This window comes from Equus asinus, unplaced genomic scaffold (assembly GCF_041296235.1).
Source record: "Equus asinus isolate D_3611 breed Donkey unplaced genomic scaffold, EquAss-T2T_v2 contig_812, whole genome shotgun sequence".
Lineage (NCBI taxonomy): Eukaryota > Metazoa > Chordata > Mammalia > Perissodactyla > Equidae > Equus > Equus asinus.
In genome coordinates, this window is record NW_027225530.1 from 38,035 (window position 1) to 53,672 (window position 15,638).

Below are 15,638 nucleotides of genomic sequence, written 5' to 3' on the forward strand. Positions count from 1 at the left end.
CACGGAGAAATCCTCCAGCTGAAACGGAGGAAGATGGGCAACAGAGGCTACCTCAGGTGGCAATCGTTAAGCAAAAACAAAACACAAAGGCGTGGAGACCTTGGGAAAAAGCAACCCTGAAATATCTACCCTCTGAAACTGAGGAAGATGGGCAAGAGAGGCTGGCTTCATGTGGCAAACGTTAAAATAAAGAAACACACAAGGGAGTGGAGACCTGGGGAAAAAGCAACACGGAGAAATCCACCCTCTGAAACTGAGGAAGATGGGCAAGAGAGGCTAGCTCAGGTGGCAATCGTTAAGCAAAAACAAAACCCAAAGGCGTGGAGACCTGGGAAAAAGCAACCCTGTAATATCTACCCTCTGAAACTGAGGAAGATGGGCAAGAGAGGCTGGCTTCAGGTGGCAAACTTTAAGCAAAAGAAACACACAAGGGCGTGGAGACCTGGGGAAAAAGCAGCACTGAGAAATCTACCCTCTGAAACTGACGAGGATGGGCAACAGAGGCTACCTCAGGTGGCAATCCGTAAGCAAAAGAAACACACAAGGGCGTGGAGACCTGGGGAAAAAGCCACACGGAGAAATCCACCCTCTGAAACTGAAGAAGATGATCAACAGAGGCTAGCTCAGGTGGCAATCTTTAAGCAAAAAAAATAAAATAAAAAAATACAATGGCGAGGAGACGCGGTCAAAAATCAACCCTGAAAAAGGTACCCTCTGAAACTGAGGAAGCGGGGCAACAATGCCTAGCTCAGGTGACAATCTTGAAGCAAAAGAAACACACAAGGGCGTGGAGACCTGGGGAAAAAGCAACACGGAGAAATCCACCCTCTGAAACTGAGGAAGATGGGCAACAGAGGCTACCTCAGGTGGCAATCGTTAAGCAAAAACAAAACCCAAAGGCGTGGAGACCTGGGAAAAAAGCAACCCTGAAATATCTACCCTCTGAAACTGAGGAAGATGGGCAAGAGAGGCTGGCTTCAGATGGCAAACTTTAAGCAAAAGAAACACACAAGGGCGTGGAGACCTGGGGAAAAGGCAGCACTGAGAAATCTACCCTCTGAAACTGACGAGGATGGGCAACAGAGGCTACCTCAGGTGGCAATCGTTAAGCAAAAGAAACACACAAGGGCGTGGAGACCTGGGGAAAAAGCAACACGGAGAAATCCACCCTCTGAAACTGAGGAACATGGGCAAAAGAAGCTAGCTCAGGTTGCAAACTTTAAGCAGAAAAAAAAAAAGACGCAAGGGCGTGGAGAGCTGGCGAAAAAGCAACACGGAGAAATCCACCCTCTGAAACTGAGGAAGATGGGCAAGAGAGGCTAGCTGAGGTGGCAATCTTTAAGCAAAAAAATAAAATAAAAAAATGCAATGGCGAGGAGACCCGGTCAAAAAGCAACCCTGAAAAAGGTACCCTTTGAAACTGAGGAAGCAGGGCAACAGTGCCTAGCTCAGGCGACAATCTTTAAGCAAAAGAAACACACAAGGGCGTGGGGAGCTGGCGAAAAGGCAACACTGAGAAATCCACCCTCTGAAACAGACGAAGATGGGCAACAGAGGCTAGCTCAGGTGGCAATCTTTAAGCAAAAGAAACACACAAGTGCGTGGAGACCTGGGAAAAATGCAACACGGAGAAATCCACCCTCTGAAACTGAGGAAGATGGGCAAGAGAGGCTACCTCAGGTGGCAATCGTTAAGCAAAAACAAAGCACAAAGGCGTGGAGACCTGGGGAAAAAGCAACCCTGAAACATCTACCCTCTGAAACTGAGGAAGATGGGCAAGAGAGGCTGGCTTCAGGTGGCAAACTTTAAGCAAAAGAAACACACAAGGGCGTGGAGACCTGGGGAAAAAGCAACACGGAGAAATCCACCCTCTGAAACCGAGGAAGATGGGCAACAGAGGCTACCTCAGGTGGCAATCGTTAAGCAAAAACAAAACCCAAAGGCGTGGAGACCTGGGGAAAAAGCAACCCTGAAATATCTACCCTCTGAAACTGAGGAAGATGGGCAAGAGAGGCTGGCTTCAGGTGGCAATCTTTAAGCAAAAGAAACACACAAGGGCGTGGAGACCTGGGGAAAAGGCAGCACTGAGAAATCTACCCTCTGAAACTGACGAGGATGGGCAACAGAGGCTACCTCAGGTGGCAATCGTTAAGCAAAAGAAACACACAAGGGCGTGGAGAACTGGCGAAAAAGCAACACGGAGAAATCCACCCTCTGAAACTGAGGAAGATGGGCAAGAGAGGCTAGCTGAGGTGGCAATCTTTAAGCAAAAAAATAAAATAAAATAATGCAATGGCGAGGAGACCCGGTCAAAAAGCAACCCTGAAAAAGGTACCCTTTGAAACTGAGGAAGCAGGGCAACAGTGCCTAGCTCAGGCGACAATCTTTAAGCAAAAGAAACACACAAGGGCGTGGGGAGCTGGCGAAAAGGCAACACTGAGAAATCCACCCTCTGAAACAGACGAAGATGGGCAACAGAGGCTAGCTCAGGTGGCAATCTTTAAGCAAAAGAAACACACAAGTGCGTGGAGACCTGGGAAAAATGCAACACGGAGAAATCCACCCTCTGAAACTGAGGAAGATGGGCAAGAGAGGCTACCTCAGGTGGCAATCGTTAAGCAAAAACAAAGCACAAAGGCGTGGAGACCTGGGGAAAAAGCAACCCTGAAACATCTACCCTCTGAAACTGAGGAAGATGGGCAAGAGAGGCTGGCTTCAGGTGGCAAACTTTAAGCAAAAGAAACACACAAGGGCGTGGAGACCTGGGGAAAAAGCAACACGGAGAAATCCACCCTCTGAAACCGAGGAAGATGGGCAACAGAGGCTACCTCAGGTGGCAATCTTTAAGCAAAAAAAATAATATAAAAAAATACAATGGCGAGGAGACCCGGTCAAAAAGCAACCCTGAAAAAGGTACCCTCTGAAACTGAGGAAGCAGGGCAACAATGCCTAGCTCAGGTGACAATCTTTAAGCAAAAGAAACACACAAGGGCGTGGAGACCTGGGGAAAAAGCATCACGGAGAAATCCTCCAGCTGAAACGGAGGAAGATGGGCAACAGAGGCTACCTCAGGTGGCAATCGTTAAGCAAAAACAAAACACAAAGCCGTGGAGACCTTGGGAAAAAGCAACCCTGAAATATCTACCCTCTGAAACTGAGGAAGATGGGCAAGAGAGGCTGACATCATGTGGCAAACGTTAAGCAAAAGAAACACACAAGGGCGTGGAGACCTGGGGAAAAAGCAACACGGAGAAATCCACCCTCTGAAACTGAGGAAGATGGGCAAGAGAGGCTAGCTCAGGTGGCAATCGTTAAGCAAAAACAAAACCCAAAGGCGTGGAGACCTGGGAAAAAGCAACCCTGTAATATCTACCCCCTGAAACTGAGGAAGATGGGCAAGAGAGGCTGGCTTCAGGTGGCAATCTTTAAGCAAAAGAAACACACAAGGGCGTGGAGACCTGGGGAAAAGGCAGCACTGAGAAATCTACCCTCTGAAACTGACGAGGATGGGCAACAGAGGCTACCTCAGGTGGCAATCGTTAAGCAAAAGAAACACACAAGGGCGTGGAGACCTGGGGAAAAAGCAACACGGAGAAATCCACCCTCTGAAACTGAGGAACATGGGCAAAAGAAGCTAGCTCAGGTTGCAAACTTTAAGCAGAAAAAAAAAAAGACGCAAGGGCGTGGAGAGCTGGCGAAAAAGCAACACGGAGAAATCCACCCTCTGAAACTGAGGAAGATGGGCAAGAGAGGCTAGCTCAGGTGGCAATCTTTAAGCAAAAAAATAAAATAAAAAAATGCAATGGCGAGGAGACCCGGTCAAAAAGCAACCCTGAAAAAGGTACCCTTTGAAACTGAGGAAGCAGGGCAACAGTGCCTAGCTCAGGCGACAATCTTTAAGCAAAAGAAACACACAAGGGCGTGGGGAGCTGGCGAAAAGGCAACACTGAGAAATCCACCCTCTGAAACAGACGAAGATGGGCAACAGAGGCTAGCTCAGGTGGCAATCTTTAAGCAAAAGAAACACACAAGTGCGTGGAGACCTGGGAAAAATGCAACACGGAGAAATCCACCCTCTGAAACTGAGGAAGATGGGCAAGAGAGGCTACCTCAGGTGGCAATCGTTAAGCAAAAACAAAGCACAAAGGCGTGGAGACCTGGGGAAAAAGCAACCCTGAAACATCTACCCTCTGAAACTGAGGAAGATGGGCAAGAGAGGCTGGCTTCAGGTGGCAAACTTTAAGCAAAAGAAACACACAAGGGCGTGGAGACCTGGGGAAAAAGCAACACGGAGAAATCCACCCTCTGAAACCGAGGAAGATGGGCAACAGAGGCTACCTCAGGTGGCAATCTTTAAGCAAAAAAAATAAAATAAAAAAATACAATGGCGAGGAGACCCGGTCAAAAAGCAACCCTGAAAAAGGTACCCTCTGAAACTGAGGAAGCAGGGCAACAATGCCTAGCTCAGGTGACAATCTTTAAGCAAAAGAAACACACAAGGGCGTGGAGACCTGGGGAAAAAGCATCACGGAGAAATCCTCCAGCTGAAACGGAGGAAGATGGGCAACAGAGGCTACCTCAGGTGGCAATCGTTAAGCAAAAACAAAACACAAAGGCGTGGAGACCTTGGGAAAAAGCAACCCTGAAATATCTACCCTCTGAAACTGAGGAAGATGGGCAAGAGAGGCTGGCTTCATGTGGCAAACGTTAAAATAAAGAAACACACAAGGGAGTGGAGACCTGGGGAAAAAGCAACACGGAGAAATCCACCCTCTGAAACTGAGGAAGATGGGCAAGAGAGGCTAGCTCAGGTGGCAATCGTTAAGCAAAAACAAAACCCAAAGGCGTGGAGACCTGGGAAAAAGCAACCCTGTAATATCTACCCTCTGAAACTGAGGAAGATGGGCAAGAGAGGCTGGCTTCAGGTGGCAAACTTTAAGCAAAAGAAACACACAAGGGCGTGGAGACCTGGGGAAAAAGCAGCACTGAGAAATCTACCCTCTGAAACTGACGAGGATGGGTAACAGAGGCTACCTCAGGTGGCAATCCGTAAGCAAAAGAAACACACAAGGGCGTGGAGACCTGGGGAAAAAGCCACACGGAGAAATCCACCCTCTGAAACTGAAGAAGATGATCAACAGAGGCTAGCTCAGGTGGCAATCTTTAAGCAAAAAAAATAAAATAAAAAAATACAATGGCGAGGAGACGCGGTCAAAAATCAACCCTGAAAAAGGTACCCTCTGAAACTGAGGAAGCGGGGCAACAATGCCTAGCTCAGGTGACAATCTTGAAGCAAAAGAAACACACAAGGGCGTGGAGACCTGGGGAAAAAGCAACACGGAGAAATCCACCCTCTGAAACTGAGGAAGATGGGCAACAGAGGCTACCTCAGGTGGCAATCGTTAAGCAAAAACAAAACCCAAAGGCGTGGAGACCTGGGAAAAAAGCAACCCTGAAATATCTACCCTCTGAAACTGAGGAAGATGGGCAAGAGAGGCTGGCTTCAGATGGCAAACTTTAAGCAAAAGAAACACACAAGGGCGTGGAGACCTGGGGAAAAGGCAGCACTGAGAAATCTACCCTCTGAAACTGACGAGGATGGGCAACAGAGGCTACCTCAGGTGGCAATCGTTAAGCAAAAGAAACACACAAGGGCGTGGAGACCTGGGGAAAAAGCAACACGGAGAAATCCACCCTCTGAAACTGAGGAACATGGGCAAAAGAAGCTAGCTCAGGTTGCAAACTTTAAGCAGAAAAAAAAAAAGACGCAAGGGCGTGGAGAGCTGGCGAAAAAGCAACACGGAGAAATCCACCCTCTGAAACTGAGGAAGATGGGCAAGAGAGGCTAGCTGAGGTGGCAATCTTTAAGCAAAAAAATAAAATAAAAAAATGCAATGGCGAGGAGACCCGGTCAAAAAGCAACCCTGAAAAAGGTACCCTTTGAAACTGAGGAAGCAGGGCAACAGTGCCTAGCTCAGGCGACAATCTTTAAGCAAAAGAAACACACAAGGGCGTGGGGAGCTGGCGAAAAGGCAACACTGAGAAATCCACCCTCTGAAACAGACGAAGATGGGCAACAGAGGCTAGCTCAGGTGGCAATCTTTAAGCAAAAGAAACACACAAGTGCGTGGAGACCTGGGAAAAATGCAACACGGAGAAATCCACCCTCTGAAACTGAGGAAGATGGGCAAGAGAGGCTACCTCAGGTGGCAATCGTTAAGCAAAAACAAAGCACAAAGGCGTGGAGACCTGGGGAAAAAGCAACCCTGAAACATCTACCCTCTGAAACTGAGGAAGATGGGCAAGAGAGGCTGGCTTCAGGTGGCAAACTTTAAGCAAAAGAAACACACAAGGGCGTGGAGACCTGGGGAAAAAGCAACACGGAGAAATCCACCCTCTGAAACCGAGGAAGATGGGCAACAGAGGCTACCTCAGGTGGCAATCGTTAAGCAAAAACAAAACCCAAAGGCGTGGAGACCTGGGGAAAAAGCAACCCTGAAATATCTACCCTCTGAAACTGAGGAAGATGGGCAAGAGAGGCTGGCTTCAGGTGGCAATCTTTAAGCAAAAGAAACACACAAGGGCGTGGAGACCTGGGGAAAAGGCAGCACTGAGAAATCTACCCTCTGAAACTGACGAGGATGGGCAACAGAGGCTACCTCAGGTGGCAATCGTTAAGCAAAAGAAACACACAAGGGCGTGGAGACCTGGGGAAAAAGCAACACGGAGAAATCCACCCTCTGAAACTGAGGAACATGGGCAAAAGAAGCTAGCTCAGGTTGCAAACTTTAAGCAGAAAAAAAAAAAGACGCAAGGGCGTGGAGAGCTGGCGAAAAAGCAACACGGAGAAATCCACCCTCTGAAACTGAGGAAGATGGGCAAGAGAGGCTAGCTGAGGTGGCAATCTTTAAGCAAAAAAATAAAATAAAAAAATGCAATGGCGAGGAGACCCGGTCAAAAAGCAACCCTGAAAAAGGTACCCTTTGAAACTGAGGAAGCAGGGCAACAGTGCCTAGCTCAGGCGACAATCTTTAAGCAAAAGAAACACACAAGGGCGTGGGGAGCTGGCGAAAAGGCAACACTGAGAAATCCACCCTCTGAAACAGACGAAGATGGGCAACAGAGGCTAGCTCAGGTGGCAATCTTTAAGCAAAAGAAACACACAAGTGCGTGGAGACCTGGGAAAAATGCAACACGGAGAAATCCACCCTCTGAAACTGAGGAAGATGGGCAAGAGAGGCTACCTCAGGTGGCAATCGTTAAGCAAAAACAAAGCACAAAGGCGTGGAGACCTGGGGAAAAAGCAACCCTGAAACATCTACCCTCTGAAACTGAGGAAGATGGGCAAGAGAGGCTGGCTTCAGGTGGCAAACTTTAAGCAAAAGAAACACACAAGGGCGTGGAGACCTGGGGAAAAAGCAACACGGAGAAATCCACCCTCTGAAACCGAGGAAGATGGGCAACAGAGGCTACCTCAGGTGGCAATCTTTAAGCAAAAAAAATAAAATAAAAAAATACAATGGCGAGGAGACCCGGTCAAAAAGCAACCCTGAAAAAGGTACCCTCTGAAACTGAGGAAGCAGGGCAACAATGCCTAGCTCAGGTGACAATCTTTAAGCAAAAGAAACACACAAGGGCGTGGAGACCTGGGGAAAAAGCATCACGGAGAAATCCTCCAGCTGAAACGGAGGAAGATGGGCAACAGAGGCTACCTCAGGTGGCAATCGTTAAGCAAAAACAAAACACAAAGCCGTGGAGACCTTGGGAAAAAGCAACCCTGAAATATCTACCCTCTGAAACTGAGGAAGATGGGCAAGAGAGGCTGGCTTCATGTGGCAAACGTTAAGCAAAAGAAACACACAAGGGAGTGGAGACCTGGGGAAAAAGCAACACGGAGAAATCCACCCTCTGAAACTGAGGAAGATGGGCAAGAGAGGCTAGCTCAGGTGGCAATCGTTAAGCAAAAACAAAACCCAAAGGCGTGGAGACCTGGGAAAAAGCAACCCTGTAATATCTACCCTCTGAAACTGAGGAAGATGGGCAAGAGAGGCTGGCTTCAGGTGGCAAACTTTAAGCAAAAGAAACACACAAGGGCGTGGAGACCTGGGGAAAAAGCAGCACTGAGAAATCTACCCTCTGAAACTGACGAGGATGGGCAACAGAGGCTACCTCAGGTGGCAATCCGTAAGCAAAAGAAACACACAAGGGCGTGGAGACCTGGGGAAAAAGCCACACGGAGAAATCCACCCTCTGAAACTGAAGAAGATGATCAACAGAGGCTAGCTCAGGTGGCAATCTTTAAGCAAAAAAAATAAAATAAAAAAATACAATGGCGAGGAGACGCGGTCAAAAATCAACCCTGAAAAAGGTACCCTCTGAAACTGAGGAAGCAGGGCAACAATGCCTAGCTCAGGTGACAATCTTGAAGCAAAAGAAACACACAAGGGCGTGGAGACCTGGGGAAAAAGCAACACGGAGAAATCCACCCTCTGAAACTGAGGAAGATGGGCAACAGAGGCTACCTCAGGTGGCAATCGTTAAGCAAAAACAAAACCCAAAGGCGTGGAGACCTGGGAAAAAAGCAACCCTGAAATATCTACCCTCTGAAACTGAGGAAGATGGGCAAGAGAGGCTGGCTTCAGATGGCAAACTTTAAGCAAAAGAAACACACAAGGGCGTGGAGACCTGGGGAAAAGGCAGCACTGAGAAATCTACCCTCTGAAACTGACGAGGATGGGCAACAGAGGCTACCTCAGGTGGCAATCGTTAAGCAAAAGAAACACACAAGGGCGTGGAGACCTGGGGAAAAGGCAGCACTGAGAAATCTACCCTCTGAAACTGACGAGGATGGGCAACAGAGGCTACCTCAGGTGGCAATCGTTAAGCAAAAGAAACACACAAGGGCGTGGAGACCTGGGGAAAAAGCAACACGGAGAAATCCACCCTCTGAAACTGAGGAACATGGGCAAAAGAAGCTAGCTCAGGTTGCAAACTTTAAGCAGAAAAAAAAAAAGACGCAAGGGCGTGGAGAGCTGGCGAAAAAGCAACACGGAGAAATCCACCCTCTGAAACTGAGGAAGATGGGCAAGAGAGGCTAGCTGAGGTGGCAATCTTTAAGCAAAAAAATAAAATAAAAAAATGCAATGGCGAGGAGACCCGGTCAAAAAGCAACCCTGAAAAAGGTACCCTTTGAAACTGAGGAAGCAGGGCAACAGTGCCTAGCTCAGGCGACAATCTTTAAGCAAAAGAAACACACAAGGGCGTGGGGAGCTGGCGAAAAGGCAACACTGAGAAATCCACCCTCTGAAACAGACGAAGATGGGCAACAGAGGCTAGCTCAGGTGGCAATCTTTAAGCAAAAGAAACACACAAGTGCGTGGAGACCTGGGAAAAATGCAACACGGAGAAATCCACCCTCTGAAACTGAGGAAGATGGGCAAGAGAGGCTACCTCAGGTGGCAATCGTTAAGCAAAAACAAAGCACAAAGGCGTGGAGACCTGGGGAAAAAGCAACCCTGAAACATCTACCCTCTGAAACTGAGGAAGATGGGCAAGAGAGGCTGGCTTCAGGTGGCAAACTTTAAGCAAAAGAAACACACAAGGGCGTGGAGACCTGGGGAAAAAGCAACACGGAGAAATCCACCCTCTGAAACCGAGGAAGATGGGCAACAGAGGCTACCTCAGGTGGCAATCTTTAAGCAAAAAAAATAAAATAAAAAAATACAATGGCGAGGAGACCCGGTCAAAAAGCAACCCTGAAAAAGGTACCCTCTGAAACTGAGGAAGCAGGGCAACAATGCCTAGCTCAGGTGACAATCTTTAAGCAAAAGAAACACACAAGGGCGTGGAGACCTGGGGAAAAAGCATCACGGAGAAATCCTCCAGCTGAAACGGAGGAAGATGGGCAACAGAGGCTACCTCAGGTGGCAATCGTTAAGCAAAAACAAAACACAAAGCCGTGGAGACCTTGGGAAAAAGCAACCCTGAAATATCTACCCTCTGAAACTGAGGAAGATGGGCAAGAGAGGCTGGCTTCATGTGGCAAACGTTAAGCAAAAGAAACACACAAGGGAGTGGAGACCTGGGGAAAAAGCAACACGGAGAAATCCACCCTCTGAAACTGAGGAAGATGGGCAAGAGAGGCTAGCTCAGGTGGCAATCGTTAAGCAAAAACAAAACCCAAAGGCGTGGAGACCTGGGAAAAAGCAACCCTGTAATATCTACCCTCTGAAACTGAGGAAGATGGGCAAGAGAGGCTGGCTTCAGGTGGCAAACTTTAAGCAAAAGAAACACACAAGGGCGTGGAGACCTGGGGAAAAAGCAGCACTGAGAAATCTACCCTCTGAAACTGACGAGGATGGGCAACAGAGGCTACCTCAGGTGGCAATCCGTAAGCAAAAGAAACACACAAGGGCGTGGAGACCTGGGGAAAAAGCCACACGGAGAAATCCACCCTCTGAAACTGAAGAAGATGATCAACAGAGGCTAGCTCAGGTGGCAATCTTTAAGCAAAAAAAATAAAATAAAAAAATACAATGGCGAGGAGACGCGGTCAAAAATCAACCCTGAAAAAGGTACCCTCTGAAACTGAGGAAGCAGGGCAACAATGCCTAGCTCAGGTGACAATCTTGAAGCAAAAGAAACACACAAGGGCGTGGAGACCTGGGGAAAAAGCAACACGGAGAAATCCACCCTCTGAAACTGAGGAAGATGGGCAACAGAGGCTACCTCAGGTGGCAATCGTTAAGCAAAAACAAAACCCAAAGGCGTGGAGACCTGGGAAAAAAGCAACCCTGAAATATCTACCCTCTGAAACTGAGGAAGATGGGCAAGAGAGGCTGGCTTCAGATGGCAAACTTTAAGCAAAAGAAACACACAAGGGCGTGGAGACCTGGGGAAAAGGCAGCACTGAGAAATCTACCCTCTGAAACTGACGAGGATGGGCAACAGAGGCTACCTCAGGTGGCAATCGTTAAGCAAAAGAAACACACAAGGGCGTGGAGACCTGGGGAAAAAGCAACACGGAGAAATCCACCCTCTGAAACTGAGGAACATGGGCAAAAGAAGCTAGCTCAGGTTGCAAACTTTAAGCAGAAAAAAAAAAAGACGCAAGGGCGTGGAGAGCTGGCGAAAAAGCAACACGGAGAAATCCACCCTCTGAAACTGAGGAAGATGGGCAAGAGAGGCTAGCTGAGGTGGCAATCTTTAAGCAAAAAAATAAAATAAAAAAATGCAATGGCGAGGAGACCCAGTCAAAAAGCAACCCTGAAAAAGGTACCCTTTGAAACTGAGGAAGCAGGGCAACAGTGCCTAGCTCAGGCGACAATCTTTAAGCAAAAGAAACACACAAGGGCGTGGGGAGCTGGCGAAAAGGCAACACTGAGAAATCCACCCTCTGAAACAGACGAAGATGGGCAACAGAGGCTAGCTCAGGTGGCAATCTTTAAGCAAAAGAAACACACAAGTGCGTGGAGACCTGGGAAAAATGCAACACGGAGAAATCCACCCTCTGAAACTGAGGAAGATGGGCAAGAGAGGCTACCTCAGGTGGCAATCGTTAAGCAAAAACAAAGCACAAAGGCGTGGAGACCTGGGGAAAAAGCAACCCTGAAACATCTACCCTCTGAAACTGAGGAAGATGGGCAAGAGAGGCTGGCTTCAGGTGGCAAACTTTAAGCAAAAGAAACACACAAGGGCGTGGAGACCTGGGGAAAAAGCAACACGGAGAAATCCACCCTCTGAAACCGAGGAAGATGGGCAACAGAGGCTACCTCAGGTGGCAATCTTTAAGCAAAAAAAATAATATACAAAAATACAATGGCGAGGAGACCCGGTCAAAAAGCAACCCTGAAAAAGGTACCCTCTGAAACTGAGGAAGCAGGGCAACAATGCCTAGCTCAGGTGACAATCTTTAAGCAAAAGAAACACACAAGGGCGTGGAGACCTGGGGAAAAAGCATCACGGAGAAATCCTCCAGCTGAAACGGAGGAAGATGGGCAACAGAGGCTACCTCAGGTGGCAATCGTTAAGCAAAAACAAAACACAAAGCCGTGGAGACCTTGGGAAAAAGCAACCCTGAAATATCTACCCTCTGAAACTGAGGAAGATGGGAAAGAGAGGCTGGCTTCATGTGGCAAACGTTAAGCAAAAGAAACACACAAGGGCGTGGAGACCTGGGGAAAAAGCAACACGGAGAAATCCACCCTCTGAAACTGAGGAAGATGGGCAAGAGAGGCTAGCTCAGGTGGCAATCGTTAAGCAAAAACAAAACCCAAAGGCGTGGAGACCTGGGAAAAAGCAACCCTGAAATATCTACCCCCTGAAACTGAGGAAGATGGGCAAGAGAGGCTGGCTTCAGGTGGCAAACTTTAAGCAAAAGAAACACACAAGGGCCTGGAGACCTGGGGAAAAAGCAGCACTGAGAAATCTACCCTCTGAAACTGACGAGGATGGGCAACAGAGGCTACCTCAGGTGGCAATCCGTAAGCAAAAGAAACACACAAGGGCGTGGAGACCTGGGGAAAAAGCCACACGGAGAAATCCACCCTCTGAAACTGAAGAAGATGATCAACAGAGGCTAGCTCAGGTGGCAATCTTTAAGCAAAAAAAATAAAATAAAAAAATACAATGGCGAGGAGACGCGGTCAAAAATCAACCCTGAAAAAGGTACCCTCTGAAACTGAGGAAGCGGGGCAACAATGCCTAGCTCAGGTGACAATCTTGAAGCAAAAGAAACACACAAGGGCGTGGAGACCTGGGGAAAAAGCAACACGGAGAAATCCACCCTCTGAAACTGAGGAAGATGGGCAACAGAGGCTACCTCAGGTGGCAATCGTTAAGCAAAAACAAAACCCAAAGGCGTGGAGACCTGGGAAAAAAGCAACCCTGAAATATCTACCCTCTGAAACTGAGGAAGATGGGCAAGAGAGGCTGGCTTCAGATGGCAAACTTTAAGCAAAAGAAACACACAAGGGCGTGGAGACCTGGGGAAAAGGCAGCACTGAGAAATCTACCCTCTGAAACTGACGAGGATGGGCAACAGAGGCTACCTCAGGTGGCAATCGTTAAGCAAAAGAAACACACAAGGGCGTGGAGACCTGGGGAAAAAGCAACACGGAGAAATCCACCCTCTGAAACTGAGGAACATGGGCAAAAGAAGCTAGCTCAGGTTGCAAACTTTAAGCAGAAAAAAAAAAAGACGCAAGGGCGTGGAGAGCTGGCGAAAAAGCAACACGGAGAAATCCACCCTCTGAAACTGAGGAAGATGGGCAAGAGAGGCTAGCTGAGGTGGCAATCTTTAAGCAAAAAAATAAAATAAAAAAATGCAATGGCGAGGAGACCCGGTCAAAAAGCAACCCTGAAAAAGGTACCCTTTGAAACTGAGGAAGCAGGGCAACAGTGCCTAGCTCAGGCGACAATCTTTAAGCAAAAGAAACACACAAGGGCGTGGGGAGCTGGCGAAAAGGCAACACTGAGAAATCCACCCTCTGAAACAGACGAAGATGGGCAACAGAGGCTAGCTCAGGTGGCAATCTTTAAGCAAAAGAAACACACAAGTGCGTGGAGACCTGGGAAAAATGCAACACGGAGAAATCCACCCTCTGAAACTGAGGAAGATGGGCAAGAGAGGCTACCTCAGGTGGCAATCGTTAAGCAAAAACAAAGCACAAAGGCGTGGAGACCTGGGGAAAAAGCAACCCTGAAACATCTACCCTCTGAAACTGAGGAAGATGGGCAAGAGAGGCTGGCTTCAGGTGGCAAACTTTAAGCAAAAGAAACACACAAGGGCGTGGAGACCTGGGGAAAAAGCAACACGGAGAAATCCACCCTCTGAAACCGAGGAAGATGGGCAACAGAGGCTACCTCAGGTGGCAATCGTTAAGCAAAAACAAAACCCAAAGGCGTGGAGACCTGGGGAAAAAGCAACCCTGAAATATCTACCCTCTGAAACTGAGGAAGATGGGCAAGAGAGGCTGGCTTCAGGTGGCAATCTTTAAGCAAAAGAAACACACAAGGGCGTGGAGACCTGGGGAAAAGGCAGCACTGAGAAATCTACCCTCTGAAACTGACGAGGATGGGCAACAGAGGCTACCTCAGGTGGCAATCGTTAAGCAAAAGAAACACACAAGGGCGTGGAGACCTGGGGAAAAAGCAACACGGAGAAATCCACCCTCTGAAACTGAGGAACATGGGCAAAAGAAGCTAGCTCAGGTTGCAAACTTTAAGCAGAAAAAAAAAAAGACGCAAGGGCGTGGAGAGCTGGCGAAAAAGCAACACGGAGAAATCCACCCTCTGAAACTGAGGAAGATGGGCAAGAGAGGCTAGCTGAGGTGGCAATCTTTAAGCAAAAAAATAAAATAAAAAAATGCAATGGCGAGGAGACCCGGTCAAAAAGCAACCCTGAAAAAGGTACCCTTTGAAACTGAGGAAGCAGGGCAACAGTGCCTAGCTCAGGCGACAATCTTTAAGCAAAAGAAACACACAAGGGCGTGGGGAGCTGGCGAAAAGGCAACACTGAGAAATCCACCCTCTGAAACAGACGAAGATGGGCAACAGAGGCTAGCTCAGGTGGCAATCTTTAAGCAAAAGAAACACACAAGTGCGTGGAGACCTGGGAAAAATGCAACACGGAGAAATCCACCCTCTGAAACTGAGGAAGATGGGCAAGAGAGGCTACCTCAGGTGGCAATCGTTAAGCAAAAACAAAGCACAAAGGCGTGGAGACCTGGGGAAAAAGCAACCCTGAAACATCTACCCTCTGAAACTGAGGAAGATGGGCAAGAGAGGCTGGCTTCAGGTGGCAAACTTTAAGCAAAAGAAACACACAAGGGCGTGGAGACCTGGGGAAAAAGCAACACGGAGAAATCCACCCTCTGAAACCGAGGAAGATGGGCAACAGAGGCTACCTCAGGTGGCAATCTTTAAGCAAAAAAAATAAAATAAAAAAATACAATGGCGAGGAGACCCGGTCAAAAAGCAACCCTGAAAAAGGTACCCTCTGAAACTGAGGAAGCAGGGCAACAATGCCTAGCTCAGGTGACAATCTTTAAGCAAAAGAAACACACAAGGGCGTGGAGACCTGGGGAAAAAGCATCACGGAGAAATCCTCCAGCTGAAACGGAGGAAGATGGGCAACAGAGGCTACCTCAGGTGGCAATCGTTAAGCAAAAACAAAACACAAAGCCGTGGAGACCTTGGGAAAAAGCAACCCTGAAATATCTACCCTCTGAAACTGAGGAAGATGGGCAAGAGAGGCTGGCTTCATGTGGCAAACGTTAAGCAAAAGAAACACACAAGGGAGTGGAGACCTGGGGAAAAAGCAACACGGAGAAATCCACCCTCTGAAACTGAGGAAGATGGGCAAGAGAGGCTAGCTCAGGTGGCAATCGTTAAGCAAAAACAAAACCCAAAGGCGTGGAGACCTGGGAAAAAGCAACCCTGTAATATCTACCCTCTGAAACTGAGGAAGATGGGCAAGAGAGGCTGGCTTCAGGTGGCAAACTTTAAGCAAAAGAAACACACAAGGGCGTGGAGACCTGGGGAAAAAGCAGCACTGAGAAATCTACCCTCTGAAACTGACGAGGATGGGCAACAGAGGCTACCTCAGGTGGCAATCCGTAAGCAAAAGAAACACACAA